Below are 14,639 nucleotides of genomic sequence, written 5' to 3' on the forward strand. Positions count from 1 at the left end.
TCTCTCGTTGAATTACCAAGTGGCTAAAATGGGCGGTTGAAACATAACGCAAAGTTTGGTGCCATGGGAACCGCAATGATATAGACGGATTTAGCCCGAGACAATCAGCCTAATTTGGTTTTATGGCCGTAATACTGATGTGTCAACTAGAGGGGGCACTTCAAAATCTTGTGTAGTTTCTCAAATACCAGAGATTTAAGCCGAGATCACAATCTTTCCAATCTCATAAAAATTTTTTGGCTGGTCGAAGATATACACATGTAATCCAGCCCTGGATGGGGTACTTTCATATTAATCAAGAGTTGCAACAATTGTAAAATTACCATTATCAACTACCATGGTAACAGGAATCAGCAACCAATAACAATTAAGGTTACCATGGAAGTTAGCATAATGGAAAAGTTAGTCTTTTATGAAACAGGCCCCTGACCAGGGCCATTGAAAAGGGGACAAAGCTTCCGGTCAGCCGAATTCCTAGGTCACCCATGCATGCCCGAGTGGATGTCGCAATGGAAGTTTTGGCTGGTCAAAACTCTTTACGATGATGAGCATTTACATATTATATCTTGCTCAAATGGTCACAAATTCAAGAATTACTTTCATGTAGGTTTTCTGAACCAAAATCTTGTTCTACAAACATGTAGGTGTATGGCCTACTCGCCTAATTGTTCAGTGTATGGGTAATGTACATGTACTGTATTACATTACAAGTTTAAATAGTGAATAGATCTCATCTTCACAGTGTAAAAACAAACCAAAAAATGATTAGGTCCAATGACTCATTCAAACAGTTGCGTCAACAAGGTAGCAAAAAAATTTTCAGTGAAAACCGGAGTCTGAAAACCTGATGTCGGGATGCTCAAAAAAGGGCCCCAGGAGTAAGAAAAACAGACTGCATAAATGAAAATGCCTAAGTAATAAAGCATGAGGGCGTTACACGGAGCATTATCAAATGACTTGACACATCCCTACCTGAGAAGGCTTTGTTGAAATAATTGAATTCAAGGTAAATGACCTGAAATCTGGTTCTCCAAGTTCTACAGACATACAGTAATCAAGAACCTGCCTCATTATTTCTTTGTGTCTGGCTGATATTTGTTCAGATGCTTCAGTTTCCTCAAACTCCTGTATTGGACCATGCTCAAATGCAGCCAAATTGTGTTATCACAGTAAACTTCAAATTGACAAATCATGCAATGGTAACGATAGTAATGGGTATATTGGAGATAAAAACCCTTTATTAATATTATACATGTATGTAACCCCCTGCCCCCCCCCCCTCTAGTCTGCAGGTACAGACCCTGATTGAAATTTTGATCAACAATTGGTAGGCTACATATATATTTGTCATCCCTTTCCCTCTAAAGCAAATATCTCTGAATGTTATTTCATCTTCATCAAAAGGCAGAGACCTTCCTGAGAAGAAGCTAGTTTGAAATAAAATTAAGAAAAAAACAATGACAGATCAAGACAGGGATGCAACTCATGCAAGGGATACTACCTCCTTTGTATTTTGAAAATTACACAATGAACATGCAACTGTAGCAGTATTAGGGACAGTGATTTTCTGCGATCAAGGAAAATGTACGGAATTCACGGAAAGTGGCTTTTCAGACGGAAGATCACAGAAAACTTATTTTCCCTCATAATGCATAAAACAGCAACAGAAATTACTCCAAAATCTTGACAAAATATGAATTCCAACTGGCCATAAAACACGAACTCACTTCACTACAATCATGACAATCCACACTTTGTGACTCCATCAACATCGTTTGATCATAACCAACGCACAGAGTTGCTGCCCTCTACATTTGGTGATGTAACAACGCGATTGCGGGGACTCCCCATATCGAAAATGGCCGATAGGCGAATGTCGTCGACTGCTCAAAACGATGTCCAGCGCAAGTACATTGCTAATTAATGCGTATTGATTTTGTTTCTAAATGGAATTTCACTTTTCCATGTACACAAAGTCCATGGGGAAACAAAATGTCTGTTTTCAGCATGAAAACGGAAATTAAGATTTTCTGAAACGGAAAAGGCAATTTTTTTGAGACGGAAAATCACTGTCCCTACAGAATCTAATATTGTCAATCTGAACTCCTGTAATATACAGTACACCTGTATGTTGCTTCCACTCTACATCTATTTCGAAATCCTTGAACAACCAAGATTTCTTCAAAATGTATAATAACAGCTTTAACTTTTAATTTGTGCTTTAATACCGTAATTTCGCTTTACATGTATTAGACCTACAGTACTAAGGCCTACAGGCATATTATGCAAATGGAGGTTCAAATGATGTCACAGAGACACAGACACACTCACTGTATTTCCTTTTGTATTTCTGTAAATATTCCTTACATGCATACATGTATGTATGTATGTTCCATTTGAGATCTAATTTTTTTGGACAAAATTCTTGATTACCTTTAAGGTCCAGGAGTCAAAATGTATTACACATTCGAACTTGGGAAGAGAGAAAACTGCTCCGAAAAAAGCAGTTTTGCCGGGAGGAAGAACAGGCAAATTTGACTTTCACATGTACCCTATGCAGGGTCGAGTGACCCCGACTGACCCCTTGCTTCTGTTGGTATTGTTTGGGTGCCAGCGCAGCCAGCCACAGTGCCTACCCTTGCTCCACGGGTTTCTCTTTCTTCCTTTTTCCCTTACTCTCTCTCTCTCTTTCTATGCCACATTTTTCCTTGTATGCAGTGCAAACTTTTATAATCATTCCCCTTTTTTGAGGAGGGGGGGTGATGACTTCCATTTATCCTCATAATACTGCACACTAGTAAATACTTTTGATTAAAGAAATAAACAAAAAAGTGAGTGCATGATAGTCACACATTGTAAAAGAAGGCTCAGTCTTTGCATTTCACATGATATGAAATATGTATGTAGACTTGTAGTACATGTATGTACATGTTGTGTACAGGTAATTTTGAGGAAATTTCATGATTATATATAAATATTCAAATCAATTTTGATAACACAAATAATAAATATAGGACTTGTATAGCGCACGTATCCACCTTGCTAGGTACCCATTTACCTCACCTGGGTCAAGTGCAGCACAGTGTGGATAAATTTCTTGCTGAAGGAAAACACGCCATGGCTAGGATTCGAACCCACGACCCTCTGTTTGAAAGGCGAGAGTCAGAACCACTAGACAACGACGCATCCGATGTGAGGTTGTAATCTTTCAATCCTACATGCTTTATCCTTGCCACATCCCTTGTACTGTGCATGTACTGTAGGACCCACGGCCTGGCAATGGGGTCAACATGTATTTTCCTTATTATCTTTCCCAAAATATGAAATGATTGAGATAGTTCTACCACTCTTCAGTCATCTTGTGAGGTCCGTTGAGTGGACAAAAAACAAAAACATATCACCCCCAGAAAATATTTCGCAGCCCAAATGGGCCTCTTGGGGAAAGTTGCCACCGCAAGCTGTCTAATGGAGAAAAATGAATATCTTCTTTTTCTTTCTAGGCTGTATTCGATCAACTTTTTTTTTAAACCTTAGAAACACTATTCTCCTAATACAGTGTATGTTTAGTTTCACTTCAAACCATGCAAGGATGCATTGAAATTTGGGTTTTTATATGTTGTAAACATAAACTTCCTATAAAAGTCAGGGACAAGCTACATGTATTTCACTGAAAAAGGTTCATTTTGAAAAGCGAATTTGAAGAACCCTAGACACTGGCCTGCCAAACATTCCCAAAGCTTTTACAACTTGGATCTCTCCCCCGGATCACCCTAATTCTTGTTTGTGATAATACTTTGTGTACATCGAGCCTATGAAATCAAATGCACCCAAGCAGAACTACATGTAGTACTGTATTCACACCCACACTAATGGGCATTTATATAGCACCATCTTACAGTATCTAGAAATACTCTAATTCTGATACGCACCATTGTTATTTATACCCCATCTTTACATTGAGCTGCCATTTCTATTGCTGTGCAGGAATTAATCTTGCCGGGAAACCCATTCACCTCACCTGGGTTGAAAGTGCACAGCACAATGTGGATCAATATCCAGCTGAAGGAAATTAGGCCATGGCTGAGGTTTGAACCCACAACCCTCTGTTTCAAAGTCTGGGCACCTATCCAATGGGCCATCACGAGAACCTGATCAGACAAATACATTTGTGCATTTTTTACACCAGAACCAGCGTGACTCAGACCAAATTCTTGTGGTGGATTTAACACAGGAATGCCGTTTGTACAGAAAGAAAGAGTTATGTGCTACGGGTACTCTACAAGACCTTTGCACATTTCGGGCTTAGAACTTGGAATCTGCAAGCCAGGGGGGCGTTTCATGAAAGGACTTGTCAGACGTTTTATCCGACAAGTCCCATTTTATCCGACAGTTGCCATAGTAACAGTGCTTCTTAGCCAATCAACATCAAGGAAAGATGTCAGATCTGACAACTTGTCGGACAAAAATGTTGATGAAACACTCCCCAGGACATCCCAACACTTATTGACTGACTGCATGTAACTTCAACCCTGGATTCAACACTCTACTCTACCCTACACCTAACCGCTAACCCTAAACCTACACATTAAGACCCTATTGCAACCCTTCCCAGGCAACATCTTCCAAGAAATAAAGCCCGAAGCAATTGTAGCAGGAGCAAATGTTGTGTCACCGTCTGCAAAAAGCACCCTTATTCAACGTACGAAAGCATGTAATTCGTAACAGCCTTTTTGCACCGACGAGGCAAAACGGTAAAATGGGGAATGGCATATGGTATGTCTCCCCTTCCCGTTTGGTTTTTATAGTAGCACTATTCTTTTCAAAAATCCCCTCATCAATCAGATGGCATTGCCCCAGGACATACACCAAGTTCACACAGATGATAGATGAGCAACCATCGGCTACCTGACCCGCACAGAGGCATGTGTGTGTACAGAAGAGGGGTTCCCAGGTTGCATCTAAATTATACATGTAGAGGAATGGGATGGAAAAACTGGAATGAATCATAATTTTTATGATTAAATATTAAACAAAATTCTATCCGTGTTGATTTACATGTAGGCCTACTAAGTTATATATATTTTTTACATTTAAACATAGAATATTGTGCACTATCGTATTAAATAGAATCAGCATTTAAAAAATATTCTATTGATTCATTGATTCTATTGGCAACAAAAATGTGATTCAACGGTCACACATGCAAGCATGCATGCGCTGTTTTCAAAGGTGTTTTGCTGGACCAAAGTTAGTAGTACTTACTGAAAGTAACTATTTCAACCAGCCCAATTCATGGCAGTGGGAAAGACTTGCAGTGCGTCAGGGCTTAAATTCATCAAAGGCTATCGGAGGCCATGGCCTTTGATGCCCTGTTGACTGACCTTGATGTGACTGACTCTCGCCTTGAACGTATGTTGTGCCCTTTTTTATTTTTTTCAAAATAAATGTGGCCAGGAAAAGTGGTCTCGCCTTTAAAATATTAAAATTCAAGTTCTGTTCTCTTGCCCAGGGCTGGCAAAAACCTCAATCTTGTAGGGCCTAATGGAAAGTTTATACATGTACAAATCAACTCAGGGCCACAAAGAGAAGATTGAAAAACTGGTCAACAACTTTGTCAAATATCTCTCTTTCATCCATCATAATTCTCAAATTGTTGTTGACAAGAACTCCTTCCCAGCGTGTCCATGTAAAACTGTATGGCCTAGGCCCTACTTTCACAACGGACACAGGCTACTCTGTAATCCTGTATCATGTAGGCAATAGGCATTGCCAAACAGACCCACTAACAGTAATACACTGTTCTTGTACAGCCTACAGGATGTACTTTACATGCAAGTGTCCACTTATCTTTGGTAATTTTTCTCTTTTTTTTTGGGGGGGGGGGGGGTGGAGTGAGATACAGTATAGTATACAAGAGATTAGGAAAACCAGGCTGAATATATAAAGTTTCCATGCCTTCTGCAATAACTACCCTGTTACGCGCCCAATTCCCTTTCATTCCACCATCCTCACTTTATAAACCGACATTTCAGAAAACATGAAATCTGGTCATACTCATAGAAAATGTGTATGTTTCATGCTTCATGCCTCTATTCTCTCAACCCTCATGGGTCAATGGTGTTACCCCTTGTGTTCTTATCCAAATCCCAAGCTACCCCAGTAGGTGACCCGGTTTGCCCGGTCCGCGCTCTCTTAATACAGAAACTGGGAACAAGATTTTACTCATATCCAATTTAGTTTTATCCCCAGGCATCTTACAAGTTCACAATAACACCGGGGCTTTAACCAGATTTCATTTCCTACATTTTTTTACGATGAAACTCACTCTCTAGAGCTCTCTCTTTCTCTACATGTACGACTACATGGAGGCAACCCCCTTCTCTTCTTTTCTTTTCCCCTCTTATTCTCCATCTCACTCATTTCTCCTCTCCGCCCAACCTCAGTTCTCCCATCGTGAGTTGTACTAAAAAAAATCCCATTAATTGTAGGTTTCATTCTTCCTACACATGTACATTTCCTACTTATCTCTAATTTTATCTTACTTGCCTACTTGCATAACATGCATCACTTACAATGTAGGCATCCATGTACTTTATGCCTATTACATCAAGCATTTCCCCCTGCTATTTCATATGGTCCCAGACCTGTATCAAGCACAAGAAAAGCACAAGTACAGTATTGGCCTACACTGTCTATTGGTGAGACTGCTGTCCATTTTTGACTGTAGGAAATAGCCCCAAATGTTTTCTTTTAATACATGTGTACATGTTCTGTACATTTGTAAAACATTGAATAGCACTATAAATGGGAGTGAGATACATTACAGTACATGTACAGTATACAGTATAAAAATTTGAAATAAGGAAAATTGAATATTCCTGCAAATATACTTATGACTGGGACTGATGGATAATTTAACGGGAAGATGCAAAGACAATATTTTTCTTCTGTACATGTACATGTAGTTCTAAAAATGTCTCCCCCATACACCTACATGTATCATATGTAGGCCCAGCAGCATACTGTTCCAAGTAAATACTACATTGCAAACAAGAGATAATGAGATTATGTCGTGACATAATGAATGCAGTCTGTTTGAAAAGGAAACATGTCTATCAAGAGGTGCCCACTTTCAGCAGGAAAAAAAGATATTTGGAAATCAAATAGGCGTACAATGTGTTTGTGGATATCAAAATGTGATGAAACTGATGATAATGCATGTACATTGGCTACTATACTTGTACAATAAAAATATCAAAGACCTCATGTACATGAACTATGATATTTCCACCTTATTAAATTTTGAAAGAAAGGATTTTCAGTTGCTGTCTAGTTAGGCCTACATGTAATATTCAGAATGAAAAACTGAAATATTTTTATTTTTACTTGGAGTCATCAATTTGTATTTTTATACTGATTAAACTTCATGTTGCATGATAACTGAATTCAAATATTTGAACAGTTTGTTGGCATATTGCTGGACCAAACGACTATACCCATTCCCTTCCAAAAAATCTTACCAACAATATACATGTACAGTACATCCCTTTCCCCTCCTACAGTTATATGCATATATATAGGCCTATATTAATGCGATTGCATTCATATTCTAAAACCCTCCTCTTTGATACCGGTTCAAATGAAATGCAAATTGCAATTCACCTTAGGCTAGGAACACAATGCACTGCTGTGCTGGTCATTTTTCATAGGATAATTCATCCCTTCTAAAACCGATTTTGGAGTCATTCGTCATTTTAGCGAAGGACTTTTTAAAGATCTGTAAATCCATCCCTTAGGGGTTAAATATTAATCATGGAAACCTTCTTGAGCTCACACCATTTTGCCCCTCTCCCCTTCTCTCTTTCTCTCTCTGATCAGCGCCCTACATTGTACATGTATCTAATAACCCCATTATCCTCATATTCTGGATAAACGATTTGATCTTTCATTTTTCTGTCATTCTTGCATTTTGGAGGGTGATGACTGCTTTCAGTTCTTGAAGGGAAATGAGGTGAAAAAAACACCTACTAAAATGCATCAAAGTGTGCAATGTACAATTATTTTGACAACTGTAATTGTACCAGGTGAAAATCAAGTAGAATGAATGAGCATTTGTTATGAGCGGGCTCCATTACACATGTAATCATTAGATTTGCTCAAAATTCCACAGGAGCCCGTAACACAAAACTTAGCAATGATCGTAGAACATTTTTCTACGATCGATTCCATTGCCAACAATTTACAATCAATCGTGAAAATCAAGTGTACGATTAGTTGCTAACCTTTGTGTTACGGGACCCTGGCAGGAGCCAATCAGAATTGGTTTCGCTCAATTACAATCCATCATAAACTTTTTTGTCACAGGGCTCAGAAAGCTTTGTGTCTAGTCGTATTCATTTGAAATTTTGTATGTGTAGAGAGAGTTCTAAGTTGGTTGACCTAATGTACATTTTTTTTCACTCCAAATTTACACTAATTTGAATTGAACCAAATGCCACCTTAATTTTTTTATTACAAGAGCAATTTTTTTGTTTCAATTTGGGGGTGTTTGGCACTCAGAACCCTGTATTTCAAAACCATTTGACATTTTGACTAATTTCTAGCTCAAGAATGAAGCCTACATGTACTTTGTACAATTGATATCGGTACAATCAGCTACCTGTACATGTACTTAGGTGAACACTGACTAGAGTGTACATGCAGATCGTTGAACACTGTCACTTTCATATTCTTAGCTTTCTTACAGATAAGATCCTGCCTTATTAAAAGAGAATTGGACGAGTAGTGGTCAGGCCTCTTTGCACCATCAGTGACACGGTATTTGATCAGTGGAAACGTTACACCAGAGTGCAAATACACAATGTGGGCACAATGAGTAGCAGGGGAGAGAACGGTCTCTGAAAAACACCGGACTGCGCTCGGTAAATACCACTCGTGCTGAATTTGCCCGATGCGCAATGCCAAAATGATTTTGTAATGTCCCTCCTTTAGAGCTTCCCAATTTCTCAAGCTGAAAAGGTGAACCCCTCCCCCATTCTCTATATACATGTACCCCTTCTCTCTCCCACACACTACATTGTACATGTTTCTCTCTTCCTCTCTCTCCCTATCTTCGTTTCTTTCCACTGAACAGTATGTACAGTATCTCCACTTTCTTTCTCTCTAACATCTGGTAATTTCAACTTGGCAACCCAATTTTCAATCATTAAATCAGGTCTCTTCCTGAGTTGGCTTTAGCTCATGTAGGCCTACTACATATATTCTACATTTTTACACAATATAACAAAATGTAACATTGAAAGTCTAATTTTCAGCATTTTTTTTTCAACTAGGTTTTTGTCACACCCATATGATTACATTACCATCTTAATGGATGTTGAGTCTGGGGCCCGGTGAATAAACTTTAACTTTGCGAATATAATAAGCTCTTTATTCAGTCAGCAAATCAAGAGCCAGTACGCAATGAAAGTTTAATAACAGAAAAATTACTGTTATAGTTTAGTTTCATCCAACAGGTCCTAAGGTCTTGTGCTTGGAGCCAAAAGGACATTAAATTTATCTACATTTCCCACTCTCTACCCAGGTGTATGTATATGCATATATGAGAAGAAATTCCCTGAATGCTATAGTGCAAAATATGAGGAGACGTGTTAAAGCAAGAGAAAGCAGTGCATTGTAATATTGAAATTTTATAAATGAATTGTGTCGAAGAAATTATTTCAAGACCCTGTAACATAAAACTTAGAAATTGATCAGAGAAAAAGACTTTAAAAATAAAACTTGCTGTTTCTTGAGCAAGAGGGCCTCCAGTACTAAAGTCCTTGTAGGCTACATAATCAGACCACATTACTTGAGTGAAGGGTTTGCAGCACAAGCAGCCTAGCATTCATGGAAATCGGCACAATGTTCCATGCTGATTGGTAAGATTGCATCTTGAAAGGTCTGCGCTGTTGCAATTGGTTTTGAACTGGGGCCAAAGATAGTGGGGTATTTCAGAGAGATTTTCAATGTCAATTCAACGAAATGATTTAATGTATAAAACAACAATTAACTTCATTGTGAAATTATTCTTGTTTAAAATTGAATGAGGCAGAAAATTACATTGTATTATTTGAGAAGTGAGATATTTTATTTTATTCAATGGCAAAATTAGTCAAATTTGACTACTTGCATATCAAATCAAGAAGAAGAAGTCTAAAATCACTGCTGTTACCAGTGTTTAATTCAGTACCAGTGACAAGCCTTCTTTCATCAGTTATGGCCATAGGCATAGGCACAACTACGACGGTAGATGCTGTCACGGGTGGGCATAATTAAAATTTGTATATGTTCGCTTTTCAATGCGTTTCTTGACTGTTTTCTTGTAATTGAGATATCAAATTAAGAGCAGATATTAAACTTCATAAAAATGTGATTTTCTTTTAGAAACTCAGATACCGCCTGTCAAGTGACTTGTTGGTTTCCTTTTTCAAATTCGTTTTTGCTCACTGTACTCATGCATGAATGGGGAATAATCTAAGAGGAGACTCTAAGTTTTGCAATGATAGGTCATTTGTCTATTGTTTTTGCAATTAAGGTATGACAAATTATCAATAATATCGGTTTCGTTTTTTGTGGGACGCACTGTATACTTTATAGCAGCCAGCATGCACACGCAACAATCTCAGTCCTCACAAATAGAAAAAGTGACATACACACTGACAGTAACACAATACAATAATAAAGCAGACATATTTCATAGAATCATACTATAGTAAGCCAATAATAAAGAAAGAAATGGTAATAAAAAGTAGAATCCGCCATTCACAAGGCATTGACATTTACTGTGTAGCTATAACTTAGACACTGAATTGTATTTGTAAATAAATTCACTTTTCGCAGTCGCACTCCTCGCGTAAGTCGGGAAAGAGCGGCACACCAACACCTTGTAATGTATGAACCGGCTAGCGCAGGCGTGCGACAATGCCAAAAGCTGCATCAATCATGGGCTGCAGTGTCGTCACTTTCACTAGGCTTTCTCCAAATTGAAAGCGGAAAAATACGAGTCACTTACCTATAACTGGTCCTTGTATTTCCAAGTTTCAATTATGAAACAATTAATTGAGATTCAGAGCGATATATAGACATAAACTAACTGGATCCATGTACATGTATATCTTGCAATCGACTTCCCACAGCATTCCAGTTGTAAGTTTACATGTACAAAATGTATCGCGTGTATATTATACGTGTCCAATGAATGCAAGAGAGCAAGCAAATAACGTTTATGAATGGGCCCCACTCTATTCACGCATGCGAGAGAGATGGCGCTCTTGCCGCTTTTACTTTTTTCAACATGATAAATGAAGCACTTTAGGGGCATAAGAAAATAGTGCCTATAAATCTGTTTGAGGCAGGGCACTGGAAACGATTTTTTTACTGGGGGTGTTGATGATGTAAATTTGACAAGCAAAATTTAAAAAAATGTAAAGAAAAAGGTGCACTGTAAAAGGAAGGTCATTTTGCTTCTGAAGAATTTGACAAGCAAAAAAAAAGAAGAAAAAAAGGGGGTTTCGATAAAAAATTAAGATCATTTTTGATACATTTATCAATTTTTTCACACCGACCAGAATTACAGGGGGTGATGCCCGTGCTGCAAAGGGAGAATAATACAAACAACGCCCTCAGCATGCATCCCGCTTCCAAGGGCCATATCGCCCTCGGAGATTATATATTTCTTTTGAAATGCTGATTAACCATTACCAATCATGCCAATGCTGTTAACACTTGACACCGATCATATTTATTTACCAAAGGGGCACTTCGGGCTCAAAATAATTAAATCTATGTAACTAAATAAAGTAAAATTTAAATTTCACTGCGAAAACGCAGTGATATTATATCTGGCATAATCTGATAAGAACAAAGTTATTGAATTTTCAATTTAGCGTCGTGAAAACAGCTATACGAACGCCGTCATTTTATATATAGGTGGGCGAATGACATCATGTTCCCAACTTCCTTTTTCTGTTACATTAAATTTGAAATTATGTGATGTTTTCATACAATTACCAATAGCGAGGGGCGGAAAATGACTTTATCTACATTTCCCTCCGGAGCGCGAGCTGAAAAAAAATGATATTCCGATCTGAAACGGGGAAAATTAACCCCCCAAAAATGACACCTTTTCAATGATGCGAGCTCGAAGTGCATGCTATATGAAATTATTTATAATTCCGATCAAGGACTATTCGTAAGAATTCATGAAAAAATTTGTATCTCATTCATTAATTGGCCTAATGAGGGTGCGATCTTTCAGGCCTGAAAAAAGAACATTTTAAGCACCTTTTGTAATCGTGAACAGGATGCGCGTGTTAATAACTATTTTGAACTATTAATGCGCGCGCGAAGCGCGAGCCGTTTTTTCTATAAACTAATATGAAAAGGGGATTTAAGTAGTTTCTTTACAAGTCAGGGGCCGCGGAACGGTTTTCAAAGTAGGGGGGCTGAGCCAAAAGTGGGGGGGGGGGGGGCTGACCATGCTAAGAATCATAATCATATGGTCATTTTTACGTTTTTGTACACGGTTTTGGAAAAAAGTGGGGGGCTAAAGCCCCCCCCCAGCCCCCCGGTTCCGCGGCCCCATGCAAGTATAGATAAAATGCGAGCATGCAGAGTTTTGAGTTTTGACAATTAGACCTGAATATGGATATTTTTCCAAGTGGTCGACAGAACCTAGCTGTTACACCAAATAAATTTGCCTATAGTCGTGTGAGTAAAATATTCATCCCACTGCAAGAGAGAAGTTTAAATAAGTATAAACAGACAGCAAAGTGGAATATAATCATCTTCACATTTTTACAGACGGTTCCGAAATAGTTGAGTCGGATATAATAGGTTTCCGGTGTATCATAGCAGAAAAAAAATAGCCATTAAAAATATACTACTTAAAATGTCTAGTAAATGAATTTATACGTTTAAAATCTGCAATTATGACTGCCATCTTTAAATTTGTTTGTACCAAAATGGTATTGATATTGCCAATTTACATTACTCGATATCGCTCAAAAATGAGACCAGCGTGCCTGTGACAAGATATATAGGCACACTATCGAATTGCTTCTTGGACTTTACTTGTTGAAATTATCATCTATGCCTTGCTCTATCATCTCTATACTGCAATTCTTAATCGCAATTCTCAATCTAGGTTGTAAACTCAGACACCAATGATAATAACTATATTTACTTTTAGATTTTGGTGCAATGTACTATTTTTTGTTCAAAGTGGATTTAACTGAATTGGTTTACAAAATGATCAAGGACTTTGTTTACAACCACTTTCTATTCTTAAGATTTTGAGTGTTGTCAATGAGCATACGGCCACAACAAGAATTATTTGTTTGTGTGCTCTTTTTCAAGAACAGTAATGTAAAAGCTAAACCGCCGGTGTTTAAAGAGGACGACCACACCAAGTCATTTTTTTTTAAGATTTCAAATTGAAGGATTTGTTGCAATCCTTTTCTTGGATTTGGCGAGACATATGACACATCCGCCTTCGCCTAGTCTGCTGGGCAAACCCTTCACTCGAGTTAAGGGTCTGAATGTGCAGCCTACTCATGGAACAGCAAGTTTTGTATGTGCTAGTCTTTGCGTGGAGGCACACTTGTTGATTAAAGTTCCAATCAGGGTCTGTGCCTGCAGACTAGCCTTCGCCCGGGAACATACCGCCTTCGCTCGAATCAGTTATCGAGTGAGCGTGTGCATGGTGTGAAAGGTCCGATGATTCTAAACTTTACGAATTGCAATCATTATTACCATGATGAGTCAAGATTCACGTGTGAAAAGGCCCTCAGTGTGATCGCTGCAGCTTCTTTACATTAAGGAATATATTTCATACACGAAATTAAAATTAAATACGATTTCATACATACAAAACAGGAAGATATGATTGTTAACTCAGCTAACTCGTTAAAGGGGAATCTAACTCAAATAAAAACTTGTTTTTATAAGGAAAAGAAAAATCAGACAAGTTGATAGGAGAAAGTTTGAACAATATTGGACAAACAACAAGAAAGTTATGATTTTTTAAATGTTGTGAATATTGGTAATCACTATACCCATGGACTCTTCAAATTGGTCGCATATGGGATGTCATAGTGATGTAAGGCAAGGACTACTCTTCCATGTACTCCAATACATATTATGGCTAAAATTTCATTTTCCCCATAAGTTTTATTTCAAATTATACTTTTTTTCATGAGGACATAAAACAATATACTACCTGGGTGATATATAGATTACTGCCCCAGGGGAATGGGTACTTAGGAGAAAACCACAAATCCCTGATAATAAAGTACATGGCCTATGGGAAAGTTGTCCTTGCCCCTTGTCATAATTTACTTACTCAGTTGCCAATTTGAAATCTACATAGTATGAGTGATCTCAATTTTATAAGCAGCTATAACTTTCCTATTGCTTGTCTGATTTCTTTCAAACTTTCACCATTCTGTTTGATTTATTTTTCTCCTTCCCAACACAACATTTTATGGCCAAGGCTGGATTCCCTTTAAGAAAGGAAACGAATTTTCTTTATCTGTATCAGGATGATGCAATCCTCAAAACAAAGGCCATAACTTCGTGACCATTTATTGGATATCAAT

Source organism: Lytechinus pictus, chromosome 16, assembly GCF_037042905.1.
Source record: "Lytechinus pictus isolate F3 Inbred chromosome 16, Lp3.0, whole genome shotgun sequence".
In the NCBI taxonomy this organism is placed as follows: domain Eukaryota; kingdom Metazoa; phylum Echinodermata; class Echinoidea; order Temnopleuroida; family Toxopneustidae; genus Lytechinus; species Lytechinus pictus.